Source organism: Muntiacus reevesi, chromosome 10 (genome assembly GCF_963930625.1).
Source record: "Muntiacus reevesi chromosome 10, mMunRee1.1, whole genome shotgun sequence".
Classification (NCBI taxonomy): domain Eukaryota; kingdom Metazoa; phylum Chordata; class Mammalia; order Artiodactyla; family Cervidae; genus Muntiacus; species Muntiacus reevesi.
In genome coordinates this window covers 61,352,688-61,365,870 of record NC_089258.1, presented here as the reverse complement: position 1 = coordinate 61,365,870, position 13,183 = coordinate 61,352,688, and the positions used below count along the sequence as shown (strand labels likewise).

The window sequence follows — 13,183 nt, the reverse complement described above, 5'->3', positions numbered from 1 at the left end:
AGTTCGCTCCAGCCGCTCGCCCCGCCACCGCCCCCCCTCGGCGCGGGACCTCGCACTGCCTAGTAAGTTGCCAAGTGTCCGGCGGCACGGAGGGGCAGCCGGCAGGGGCGGCCTGGGTACGGGGGCCTGAGGGGAAGAGCCGAGACGGGGGCGTCCCGGGCCGCGTCCAGCTGCGCGCAGCTGCTGGGAGGCCGCGCTCCGGCGTCTTGGAGACGGGGAGTCTCGGCGCAGCGCTCCAGGCTGCGCCTCGACTCGCGCGGTCCCAGGTGCTGGGGAAGCCGGGGAGAGTGGGTGGCCTAGCGTGGCGATGCCGCGGGTCCCGGTGGCCGCTCGGGTCTCGGGGGTCCCTGGGCACCCCCACCCCAGGGCGGGACAGCGAGGCCTCGCAGGCTCTACATGCTGACGGGTCCCCTGGGGGGCTCTCGGGTTACCGACAGGACCCCGCTCGGAGCTCTGCAAGTCCGTTCACACCCCGAGCTGCCCGGGGCTGGTGGGACAGGTAAAGATGGCCCGTCGTGGTGTCCGTTTGAGGAAGTTTTAAGTATATGGGTGCAGTTTTAAACCCTTTTGAGATGGGCTAGAGTCAAACGTATTTCATGCGGTCTTCAGTCTTGAACTCCAAATACCATTCTTGACTTCTTAGGGACTCACTCAGCCTCCGAGTACACGAGAACTTTGCAACTTTTCAGAGACTGCATCTTAACGATATTTACAAGAAATCGCTCTCAGAGTTACGTCAGTCGTTTGAGGTGGAAACTACCCAGATTTCAGGAGTAAAAGTTTTCAGGTATCCGAACTCTCAAATATTTATGCAGAACTGCCTTCAAAACCGTTTAGGTGACTCGTTTACGACTGGTGATAAGGTTTATCTAGTCGTTTCTCAGAAACATTCATCCTTTTAACTGGGGGCTATCGTCAGACTTTATTTAAGGAGAGCTGTCGGAATCCTGGCGGGGACTTGAGATACGAACTTAGTGTCTGTGGCCTATACCTTAATATTTTTAATTCTTGCTCCAGGCAGTGTTTAAAACTTCTGTCACTTCTTCCCCCCCCCCCCCCACCCCCAGCATGAGTAATAATTATTTTGTCAGGAAATTACCAACATTGGTGCCTGTGATCTTCTAGAGGATGTACAGGGTAAGAATATGCTAATTTTGTGTTAATAGTTGTTTTCCCTTTTTGTAATATTAAATCCTTTTCTCTTTTAATGGCACTAAAGCTGAACATGAAATGATTTCTCAGTGCAGAAGAACATAAGCATTTTTAAATTTCTCCCCTGAAAAGTTGCTATTTGGCTCCCCTGATGACCGTGCAAGCCACATTATTTATTAGGGTTTTGCATTTCCTCCCTTGCTCCTCATTTGTTTTCTGTTCTATGCCTTGAGTAGGAGAACTTCATTACGTTAAGCCACTTTAATCTTTTGGGGTGTGTGACTTGACCTTGGAGACCATGGTGTCTCCAGAGATTGAGTTTGTAAAATCCTTGGCCTCAGTTAACTTAGCTTGTCAGTAAAGCCCTTTTGATTCCAAGGTTTCTAATCATTATCCCTGGATTTAGAGGCTGGAAGGGAAGAGATGGTAGCTATTGGAGTTCTGAAAGTCTGAAAATACTCTGGAGTTTTTGGTCTTGTATGCTCATATGTTTTTATCATTGGGACATAAGTGTCTGAAGGATTTTGAAGTTCATGTTTCTTGCTTCCCACTGCAAACCTACTCACCTTCTCGGAGTAGGGGTTGCCTGGTCTCCTTTCTAGAGTGTCCACTTCATTCTCTTCTCTGTCTGCCTTGGGTTATTTATCATTGTTTCTCCTGGCTCTTCTGGCCAGACATGGAGCCTTTCTGTGGCATTTCTCTTTTTTTAGCCTTAATTTTTCAGATGGACCCTACCTCTTAATTTTCCTTTGGTGACTTCTTTATTGAGCCTAGTTTCTGTCTTCACTTCTGTTTTGTTATATTTGCTTACTGCTCTGTATATCCATATCTATCTCTCTATACATGTATGTATTTTTAAAGTGTTCAGAGCCATCTGCTGGTTTTATTCTGATGCCCTTCAGTGACCAGCTTTCAGAACAAAACCTTGAAAACACCTTGTAGGTTGCTGTTTGTTTTATTATTTCCTCAAACAGGGTATGAATACATTGATTTCATGGACTGGCTTCTTGTAGACTACTTACTGCAAATCATACATTTAGATCAAAAGCAACATTTTCAGTTGAATATATTTCTGCATATTCACATACTTAGTACTGTGTGTACATTTGGCTATGTTGTCACCCAACTAAATTCTGAAAAGCTCAGTTAACTAAGATTTCAGTGATGTGATGCCACTTGTCTAAATGATTTGAAAACTTAAGTAGTCAAGTCATTCCTACACCTTTATCTGAATATTCAAAATCATGTAGACATAGCCTGGATAAGAAAAAGAGACCAATGAAATTGTTCTGTCCATTGTTTTCTGTGATAATAGCTTTTCATTTTACAGCCTGGCACATAACATGTGCGTCTTTTTGTAGAGTGAAAGCCACTGAGTTCAGTACTTTAAGAAAGGGTGTTATGTCAGTCTTCAAAGGAAAGTACTGAGTCCCTGCTCTGTACCAAGCCTTAGGCATCCAAAAGTAACGTGTAGCCCAATTTTGGAAGGATACTACAATCATTTTACATTCCGGAAATTCACCAATGATGGATTTTAAGAGTAATTTTTAATTTTGTTGTCATTTTATATAAAGTAACACCTGTAAACAGATGAATTCAGTACTCTCTACACCAGAAAGCAAGGAAGGAACACATTCTCTAAAATATGAAGATGATGCTTCTTACTATTCTGTCATCAAAAGTACGTGTGCTTTGGTGATTTTGTTTGACTGGTAGTAACAAATTTGTCCTGACTTCTCTTATATTTTCTTTTCATTGCCTTTCTGGCTATTTTATAAAATCTGGTACCTGTGGAAATGTTGTAGATGCTGCAGATAAAACCAAAGCAACAGTTGGGAGTTCAGCTTCACGAGGCTGTACCTAGTTGATCAGGCTCTAACTAACTGACTTAACCAGAACATGATTTACCTTTGAATTTTTCTGTCCAATTTAGTAACAGCTATTTTATATTAATCTGTGGAAGCAAGCAGCATGCTTTCTCACGTGCTAATGGGCTCTTTTAAACTTTCAGTGATTCTGAGAAGAGCTTCTGCTGCCATTAAGTTAACCTCATTGGTGAGTATAGTTAGTATTGACCTAAGCTTTGAGTTAATGTGTTTTTTGTTTACAAGTCTGAACTTGAACACGTGGGTCACATCTCTTCTGTTCCTATTTAGAATTTTGCTTTGGTTATCTTGCCTCAGAAAAGTCTGGTTCTCTTGTTTTTCTGAGTGTGTATGAATATGAATACTTTGTTGAAAAATCTCGAAGTTTCTTACATCTAAGGTTGATGTGATGACTTAGTGCTGCGAATGTCATGTATTTAATTTTATGCCATCTCCTTATTCCACTACAAAAATAAATAAATAAAGCCTACATGCCCACACCTATTCTTGTGCTGCATACTGGCACCTCTGTTCAGAACTTGAGTATTATCTGGGATTCGGCAGTGAGGTGGATGAGATAAGAAGATTTTATAACCTTTCTTCCAGAAGCTTGGGGGAAAAAAAAAAGAGCCCTGTGTTATATTCATTTTTGGAATAGTTTGTGAACAATACACAACAAAGAATTTTTATGTTCCTTGTTGATTCTTGCTAGTTTTTCCCTCATTTGTGGGGAAAATTATTTTGTTTCCTTAGCCCACTCTGGCTTCATCAAGGCTCCCTAAATCTTCATACAGTCATACCTAGTACTATGCTGTTTACACTGTCCAAGCCCACTTCCTTGCAGTGGAGACCTAGTGATCACAGTGGATAGACCTTGATGTCTCCAGGGATGCTGAATAATACTGTAATTAAGATGCTCCCACACTTAAACTGTTGCCCATCTTTTTCCCTCCAGATTTTACTGGGTCTTTCCATTTAAAAATATATGCTTATCTCTTTAAGAAATCAAATACGACATAAACCTTCAAGCTCATTTTTTGTTCATTCTACTTCTTTGTGGGCAAAAACATGCTATGTGGGGTTTGTAACTTGATCTTAATTAAAAGATAAAAGCTGACTGGTTAGGGTCTTTTCTTGACTTGACTCTGATACCTAGCTGTCATCTGGCAAGTGATGATAATGATGATAGTCACTAGTGGAATGAATAGTTACTATATGTTGAACCATAAGGAAGGAATGGGTTCTCTTTGCATGTTCAACTTTATTTATTTACTCCCTCAATATGAACTTGGAGCAGATTTTCAGAATGCTCTTCAATTTCTACTTTAAAAAAATAACACTAGAATCTCTAGAATTCGAAATATATTTCAGCATTGGGGGTGGCATATTATCTCTGTATCACATGCAAAGATTTTTTTTTCCCCCACGGTATGTATAGCCTTTGAATTGTTCTCTGCACAGTCCTCATTCATCTGTCTGGTTTCTTTTTAAAAAAAAAAAAAAAAGTATCCACTTAGTGGGGATTTATTTTTGTGAAACTACCATGCAAAATTTATACTTTTTAGCAATTGTATGTGCAACCAAATTACTGAATATTGGTTTGATACATAAGGAGTCCCTTGGAATGGGAAATATGACTTTGATTCTGAGAATATCCTAGAAGATAATCCATTTGGAGTCTTCCCCGGTCGGAAGTTAGCTAATCCATTTTGGGTGAGTTTGTGTTATAAATACGTATGGCCCAGATCAAGAGTCTGTAGAGAAGCAAAGAATAAATCAGTGACTTGGTCCCTGTTTCCTGGGCTTTGACCACCACTGAAGGGTTAATAAGTACACACACACAATGGTAAGAGAGTGAGCCATACACAGAACTGAAGGTATCAGGTGGAGAGGTCTGTTCTGAACTTCTCTTTTTAACAGTATGTGTTGTGATCCTGGCATAGACTGAATGCTCTGTGAATTTCAGGTACTACTGTCTTCACCATTACAGTTACTATTATTGTTGTTAAAACCATTATCACTCTTCCTCCAGTTACTCCTTGGTGAAACATGGGTCACTTAGCCTTGAGTTCTGGTTGAGCATTTATTCACCAAAATTTGCTTGAGGGAAAAGGCAATAATACTTAACTAAATCATTTGGTTATCACAATAAACTGTGGAAAATTCTGAAAGAGATGGGAATACCAGACCACCTGACCTGCCTCTTGAGAAAGCTGTATGCAGGTCAGGAAGCAACAGTTAGAACTGGACATAGAACAACAGACTGGTTCCAAATAGGAGAAGGAGTATGTCAAGACTGTATATTGTCACCCTGCTTATTTGACTTATATGCAGATTACATCATGAGAAACGCTGGGCTGGAAGAAGCACAAGCTGGAATCAAAATTGCCAGGAGAAATATCAATAACCTCAGATATGCAGATGACACCACCCTTATGGCAGAAAGTGAAGAGGAACTAAAAAGCCTCTTGATGAAAGTGAAAGAGGAGAGTGAAAAAGTTGACTTAAAGCTCAACATTCAGAAAACTAAGATCATGGCATCCAGTCCCATTACTTCATGAGAAATAGATGGGGAAAGAGTGGAAACAGTGTCAGATTTATTTTTGGGGGCTCCCAAATCACTGCAGGTGGTGATTGTAGCCATGAAATTAAAAGACACTTTCTCCTTGGAAGGAAAGTTATGACCAACCTAGATAGCATATTAAAAAGCAGACACATTACTTTGCCAACAAAGGTCTGTCTAGCCAAGGCTATGGTTTTTCCAGTGGTCATGTATGGATGTGAGAGTTGGACTGTAAAAAAAGCTGAGCACTGAAAAATTGATGCTTTTGAACGGTGGTGTTAGAGAAGACTCTTGAAAAGTCCCTTGGACTGCAAGGAAATCCAACCAGTCCATCCTGAAGGAGATCAGTCCTGGGTGTTCATTGGAAGGACTTATGCTGAAGCTGAAACTCCAGTGCTTTGGCCACCTCATGCGAAGAGCTGACTCATTGGAAAGACCCTGATGCTGGGAGGGATTGGGGGCAGGAGGAGAAGGGGATGACAGAGGATGAGATGGTTGGATGGCATCACCAACTTGATGGACATGAGTTTGAGTAAACTCTGGGAGTTGCTGATGGACAGGGAGGCCTGGCATGCTGCAATTCATGGGGTTGCAAAGAGTCGGACATGACTGAGCGACTGAACTGAATGGAAGTGAAATCATTTGGCAGAATTGCCTGTCATTTATTACCCTGACACTCAAGAAAGTTGTGATGTTTAACTAAAAATTCAAACTATTCTGAGAGGTCTTAGAGGAAAATTAAAACACATAAGAAGATTATGTTTTAGGTGGAAAATGTGAAGACTAAAATCATTCCAAAAGAGCCGTCAAATTAAGAACATGAGATTATCCTAACTTCTCACTTTGACAGTTGAGTTGTTCTGTTGGTTAAGCTTGGTGCATTTATGACAAACTTAATGAGCTGAAAACCCATAAGGGACCTTGTCAGGAATATAAAGATCACAAGAGGCCTTCAGCCATCGCTCCTGCTTTGCTTCTCCTGAAGGAGTCCCTCTGAAGTCCAGGAAAACAGTCCTTGTCTGCAGTTTGGTGTTGGTGCCAGTCTGGGCTTTCAGCTTAGACTGGACGGAGGACTGATGACAAATTCTGGTAGCTGAAGAGATACTTTTCAGTTCCATGTTAGAGAGGGAAGAGTTCTTTTGTTAAAAGGAAATACCTTCAGTTCAGTTCCTATCTTTGACCCAGAAGAAGAAAGAATGTTCTAAAAGAAGTTATATAACAGGAAATATATTTATGGTCATCTTTAGCATAGCTCTTGTACTGTACAAGGAGAATTTCTATGAAGATGTGGAACTGGGTACCACTGTTTTACCTTCTGAGTTTCAGACTCTTTGTGAATGCACCTTTTCAAAAAAAAATCTGATAATTATTCTTGAGTGGTGGTGGGTGTGTGTAGGGGGCAGACAGTTGACTTACATTCTCAGTCTAATAGGCAAGTCTTTATTTAAAGGAATCTCGGAGTGAATTTATTTCTCCTCAGTAAAAATCACTTCACAGAGTTTTTGTTTAATGGACCTCAAGTGCTCTGAATTCCTTTAATCATAATTCTTTGTTTAAAATACACTGGTCCTGCCCTTATAGGCTCATGTATGTCCAGTAAACATTACCCATTTTAGATTGTTGGGTCGGGTAATGGGTGGAGTCTCACTGTATTATGATTTTAAAACAATATATGAATAAATACAGTTTTAAATTTCCCCTAAATAAATTAGTAAATGAAGTTTTCACAAATGTGTCCTTTTTGTTTTTCCTTCAAGTGGAGTACATATGTACTGAATGAAATTTTCTTTTCATTCAGAAAGACGTCTTTCTTTAGATGGTGTTTTTTTTTTCCTCCTCAAATTCCTTTATATTCACTCTCATAATGTTCCTCATCTTTTGAAGCAAAGAGTACTTATTATTTTTGCAGGGGGCTTATAGTTCACAGGATATTGGCAATTTACTTAGGTGCTTATCCTGATAAAAGTCCACATGAAAACTTCCTTATATGATGTTCTCTGGGAAAAGCCTGTATAGATTTTTTTATCTACTCTAATGGTCATATTAAACAACATAATTTATAATTTTATACTTGTATTTCCATATGTCAAGTTTTAAGTGGCCTCTTTAATTCTGTTGTGATTTGAGCAGTTGTCTGGGAGATGTTTTTTCCGTGAGGCTGGGGTAAGCTTTGATATTCCATCCTAAGGGCTCATCAGCATTCTAGAGTGTTTGGGGGACATTAGGAATTTACCTTTGTCCCAAGGCAGCCGATGCTAGAAAACAAAGGTAAGTTGGCTATAATTTATCTGGCAAAGTGAGATTGCTGTTTCAACTTTTATTTTTTGATAATTTACATTGATCTAGACTTTCAGGAAGGAGTTGATCCAAGGAGTAACAGCCTTCATCCAAGTCTAAAACCTTCTGAGAGTTTTTTCTCCCTCTGAAATTAAATGGCCCTGCTGAGTTTTGTAGTGAGCCTCAGCCCTTGGAGGAAGCACTGAGCGTGAACTGCGTGTCATGTGCGGATGTGTCTGAAGAGGTGAATGAGAGGCGGGCAGGGCTCCTGCTTTAGTCTCTGTGGAGCTTCATGGTGTTCAGAGTTACTGCCTTCCTCTCTCTGGCTTTTTAATCTGTATTACAAGGTTACATAGACATATTTGGAGGAGAAATCTAAGGTCATATTCTTTTTTGTAGAATCATATTAATGTTTATGATGTGAGGTTCATGCTGTTTATAAGCAGACTCTGAAATATAACTGTGCAACTCCTGAAGGACTAGACAAGTGAATCATGTGGGAGAACTAAAGCGATTCAGGTTGAAAAAGCAAAGATTACATTAACTTACTGTCTTTTCTAATGAAAGCCTTCCTGACAAATTTCATACAATTTTCATGAACTGTATTTGAACTACTTACAGTTCTTTGATACATGGAGAAGGAACTTTTCCATTAATATTCTTTCAATTCTGATAATGTTTATACTTCCGTAGAAGAAAGAAGAAACCACACACATGCATATAAAATGCCCCTACCCCGTGAGAGTTCAAGAATCCCTGAGTTTCACCAAGTGGACACCTGGGGTTCCTGCAATCCAGACTAAGATCCCTGAAATTCAGAAGCCATTTCAGCCCCTGGGAAACTATCTTAGGAGAGAGCCTTTGGGCATGATGGGGCATTCTCGGGCATACATTCTCCCCTTATTGATTTAACATTGCTTGTGGCCACTGAGAAAGGGCTCCGAGGTCAGGGTGACCGCAGGGAGCTCTGAGTTAAAGAGCTTGGACAACAACCAGTGATGACCATTCCCGTGTGTGCCATGGTGGAAGCAGTTCCCTGAACGTGAAGGCATACTTGGGACGTTAATTGTCAACAGCATCAAATTCCTCCAGAATTTTCAGAATTCTTCTCTCCAGTTCTCAAATACACAGATTTCTGTGGACCAGGACCTACGAACCAGGAAATAAATTTGATTCCAAGTTTAGCTCAGATCACTGATGAGTTATAATCACAAATGGAAAGGAAAAAGAATGGATAATTGCATTTCCCTGGTGACTCAGTGGTAAAGAATCTGCCTGCTAATGCAGGGAACACAGGTTTGATCCCTGGTCTGGGAAGATTCCCTGGAGAAGGAAATGGCAACCCACTCCAGTTCTTGCCTGGAAAACCCCATGGAGCCTGGCATGCTACAGTCCATGGGTTCGCAGAATTGGACGTGACTTATCATCTGAACAACAGCAACAAGAATAATCAGTGCTCTCTTTTCTTATCTAAAATTGTAACACCTTTAGCATGAGATTTAAAATCCAACCATATTGCTCAATATCATTCTGACATGGATCTTCTTGTGGAAACATCTGGAATTTAGTAAAGTTATAGTTTAATAGAACTAAAGAGATCATAATAAAGACATATCACTGTAGAGCCTTGTTAATTTATACTTGTTAAAGTATAAAATAACTAACTGAAAACTTTTACTTGTTATATTTGTTTAATAAGGTGCCTATGGGTTTCCCAGGTGACTCAGTGGTAAAGAATCCGCCTGCTAGTGCAGGAGACACAGGAGATGCAGGTTTGATCCCTGGGTGGGGACGATCCCCTGGAGAAGGAAATGGCAACCCACTCCAGTATTCTTGGCTGGGGAATCCCATGGACAGAGGAATCTGGCAGGCTACAGTTCATGGGGTCACAAAAGAGTCAGACACAACTGAGCAATTGCGTGCGCACGCATACACACACACACACAATATAGTAGCAAAGCAAAGAATTTTTAAGTTGGTTTCTGTATAGAAATGCTTATCTTTTGCAAAACTTGCTTTGTAAGTGGTTCAGGTCTTTAATGTTTTGTTGCTAAAATCCCTCTTTTAAATGCATTACACTTGTGACACAGTGGTTGTGTAGGCGGAGTAGGATTTGTGTGCAGTATTCATCAAGAAAATAGCACAAAGTGCATTTCCAGGCCGTGGAGAAACAATGTGGTGGGTGTTGATAAAATTTGTAGTACTAGAGCTTTGAGAACACGTCCTGGGGTGGAGCCTGTTGTAAACTCTTTGATAACTTAGAATTTCACCTTTAAAAAAAAATTAGTTTTTCATTAGATGATCATACACCATTAAGGCGCAGCATCCTGGAAGTTTGGTTCTACCACTGTGAAGATGGTGAGAAACTCTTGTGATAGTGAGTTTTGTATTCCATACTCTAAACTTAACAATACACTGAAAGCTGTCTTGTGGGCAATTTCCGAAGCTTTGGAAGGAAGGCTTGGTTTCCTTTGGTTTCATCTCCCATTCCCCTGGTCATGGACAGTTACTGAGTTCCTTGCTGTCTGTATGTGCCAAGCACAGTGCTAGGCAGATTCAGAAGGGTAGTAAGCTCCTGAAAATGACACTTTAGAACTCTTAACTTTTAACAGTTTAAGAAACTAAGATCTTAAGAGTTGTAACTTATCTGAGGTCAGAACTGCTAGGGGCAGAGTCAAGACTTGATTTCGAGTGTCTTGACTTAATAGAAGCACTGATTTCTATCAGGGCGTCCTGCTTTCATAAAAGCAAGTCATAGTAACTATAATACACTAAGGTCGTAGGAATTTTAGAAATGGGGATCAAAATGCAATTTTAACTTAAAAGTTTTTATATGTTAAAATTTCTTGGAAATGAACATATTTGATAAGACATTTTAGTAGTAGTGATCAGTTTATGATGTGAACAGCTTTGTCAAGTGGCGTATTTTAGCCCGCAAATGTATCTTAACTTAAAAATAAAAAGACTACACAGGGGTTTTCAACCATCTCGTCATTAGGATTTATGCCTTGTAAATGGTGCTTTTTAAACAAGTTCTGTTTGGAGTGCTGTCCTGCTATATTTTTTTAAAAAATCTGTTTGAATTTTTACTTTTTCTGATCATAACTAACAGATGGTTTGCACTTAGTTCAGTGAACCAAACAAAAAAAGAACAGACTATGCATAAAATTTCTGTTGACAATGCACTTTATCTCACTGAAACAGATCATATGAACTTTCTGAATAATGAATAGCATATTTACATTATTCCGGTCTTTTTTGCTACTGAGTGCAAAAGAAGTGCAAAAGACAAACAGCCTACTATTATCATTTTAAAAGTTATTCTTGTAAATTATTTTTCTATACTTACTGCATTGCTAACTGTGTTGAATGCTCTGCTTCCCAAAAGAATTGTTCCAGCGACTTTGAAAACGTAAGGCACTATTTATCTCGTTGAACTAGTAGACATAGTAGCAGATTAATTTTTGTGAATTATAAACAGTTGAAGTCTTATACTTGACTTTCTGTTGATTCATCATCACCAGTCCTGTTCATCATTGGGCGTTGATGCCTCTGTGTGGTGGGAAAGTGGAGGTAATGGAGACTTAAGGTGGGTATTAGTGAAGTAGAGGTAACTTGTCTAGTGAGGGGTACCGGGAACATCTGTAATAGTTGGTACCAACAGTAATTGGAAGTTCAAGAGTCTTCTGTTTTAGGATTGGGCCTTTATTTCATCACATATGATTTTAATTGATTACATATCAGACCAGAGAAATCAGTGAAGTTTGAGCTATGTAATTTCACTTCTAACTTTGTATGCATGAATCAGAATTCAGAATATTTGCAAGAATTGGAAGAAATGTGCTCATTTTATTGAACTAAGTATAATTTCTGTTGAGTGAAATGAGTGCAAAAATCTTACTTTTTTGCACTCCCCAAAATGATGTGGGTAGAATGATGTTTTAAGGCAGAGAAGAATCATTTTTCTCTAGTATTCTATCCAACAGAACATCTACTGTAGTTATTTCCTGAGTTGGATTTTCCATGGTGTCTTTAAATGCATAATATTTAAATGTATTGCTGGTTTTAATAAGTCATGAGATTCTAGCTCAGAAGAAGCCTACACATTTCATTTCAAGCAGAACCATGCCTAACCATTCCACACAGGTCTGTATGTAAGAGTGAGCTGGAGATTATACATGTGCAGACATCACTGAAGGAAAATAAAAATTTCCTAACTGGCATCACAAATGACAAATGTTCATATTTAAAGGCAAAATATTGAGACTATAAGTGGAGAAAACAGTCAGCATTTTGTCATTAACAACTTACTCCTCAATACATCTGTATAACAGCATAGTTCAGACAGGAAAATCCAAAGCTTCTCTCAACTCACAGAGAGCATGTAAATATCAAAGACACACACTAGTCTTGGTTTTCCCTGCAAGAGTGTGTGAGCTGTCCTTGTAGAACTACTTGGAGCAGAGCAGCCCTGCACGTTCGTGAGGCACCCTTGACCTCACAGGGTCTCCCGTTGATTGGGTCCCAATTCCCCAGGTCCAAGCATGTAATACAAATGAGTAAAACAGGTTAGTGCAACATAGTAAGGAATGGTTGAGAACTGTGGTGAACTAGAGAGCAGTCAATCTTAAAAACACTACATGCCCCAAAACATGCACTGGGAGCTGGGAAGAATGACTGATAAAACAAAAAGAACCAAGCAATAGAGGAATGGATAGGGAAGATGTGGTCATATGTACAATGGAATATTACTCAGCCATAAAAAAGAACAAAATAATGACATTTGCAGCAACATGGATGGACCTAGAGATTGCCTAGTACTGAGTGAAGCAAGTCAGAAGGACAAATGTCATATAATATCACTTATATGTGAAATCTAAAAAAAAAAATGGTACAGATGAACTGGCTTATAAAACAGAAATAGCATCACAGATGTAGAAAACAAGCATGGTTACAAGGGAGGAGGGTGGGGAGGGATAAATTGGGAGTTTGGGATTGACATATATATACACATACACTACACTATATATAAAATAAGGACCTACTGTATAGCACAAGCAACTCTGTTCCGTACTCTGTAATGACCTGTATGGGAAAAGAATCTGAAAAAAAGTGGATATGTGTGTATGTATAACTGATTGCTCTGCTACAGCAGAAACTAACACAGCACTGTAAATCAACTAGACTCCAATAAAAATTATTTTTAAAAAGTCAAGAGGCAAAAAGAACTGAGCAGAGTTGCTGACATTGTGAGAATGTTGCATTGTGGAATGAGACTGCAGCCCAATAAACCCATATTTGTATTCTAGATCTCTTTAAATATGTC

General features: G+C 39.6%; 1 protein-coding gene across 1 annotated transcript in view; it reads left to right on the top strand.

Moving 5' to 3' along the window:
- Nucleotides 1–6: 6 nt before the first annotated feature.
- Nucleotides 7–13,183, top strand: part of SLC7A2 (solute carrier family 7 member 2) — a 71,678-nt gene continuing 58,501 nt past the window's right edge. The window contains exon 1 of the mRNA XM_065946649.1: nt 7–62. The gene's annotated coding sequence lies outside the window, so the exon portion shown is untranslated. The remainder of the gene's footprint in view (nt 63–13,183) is intronic.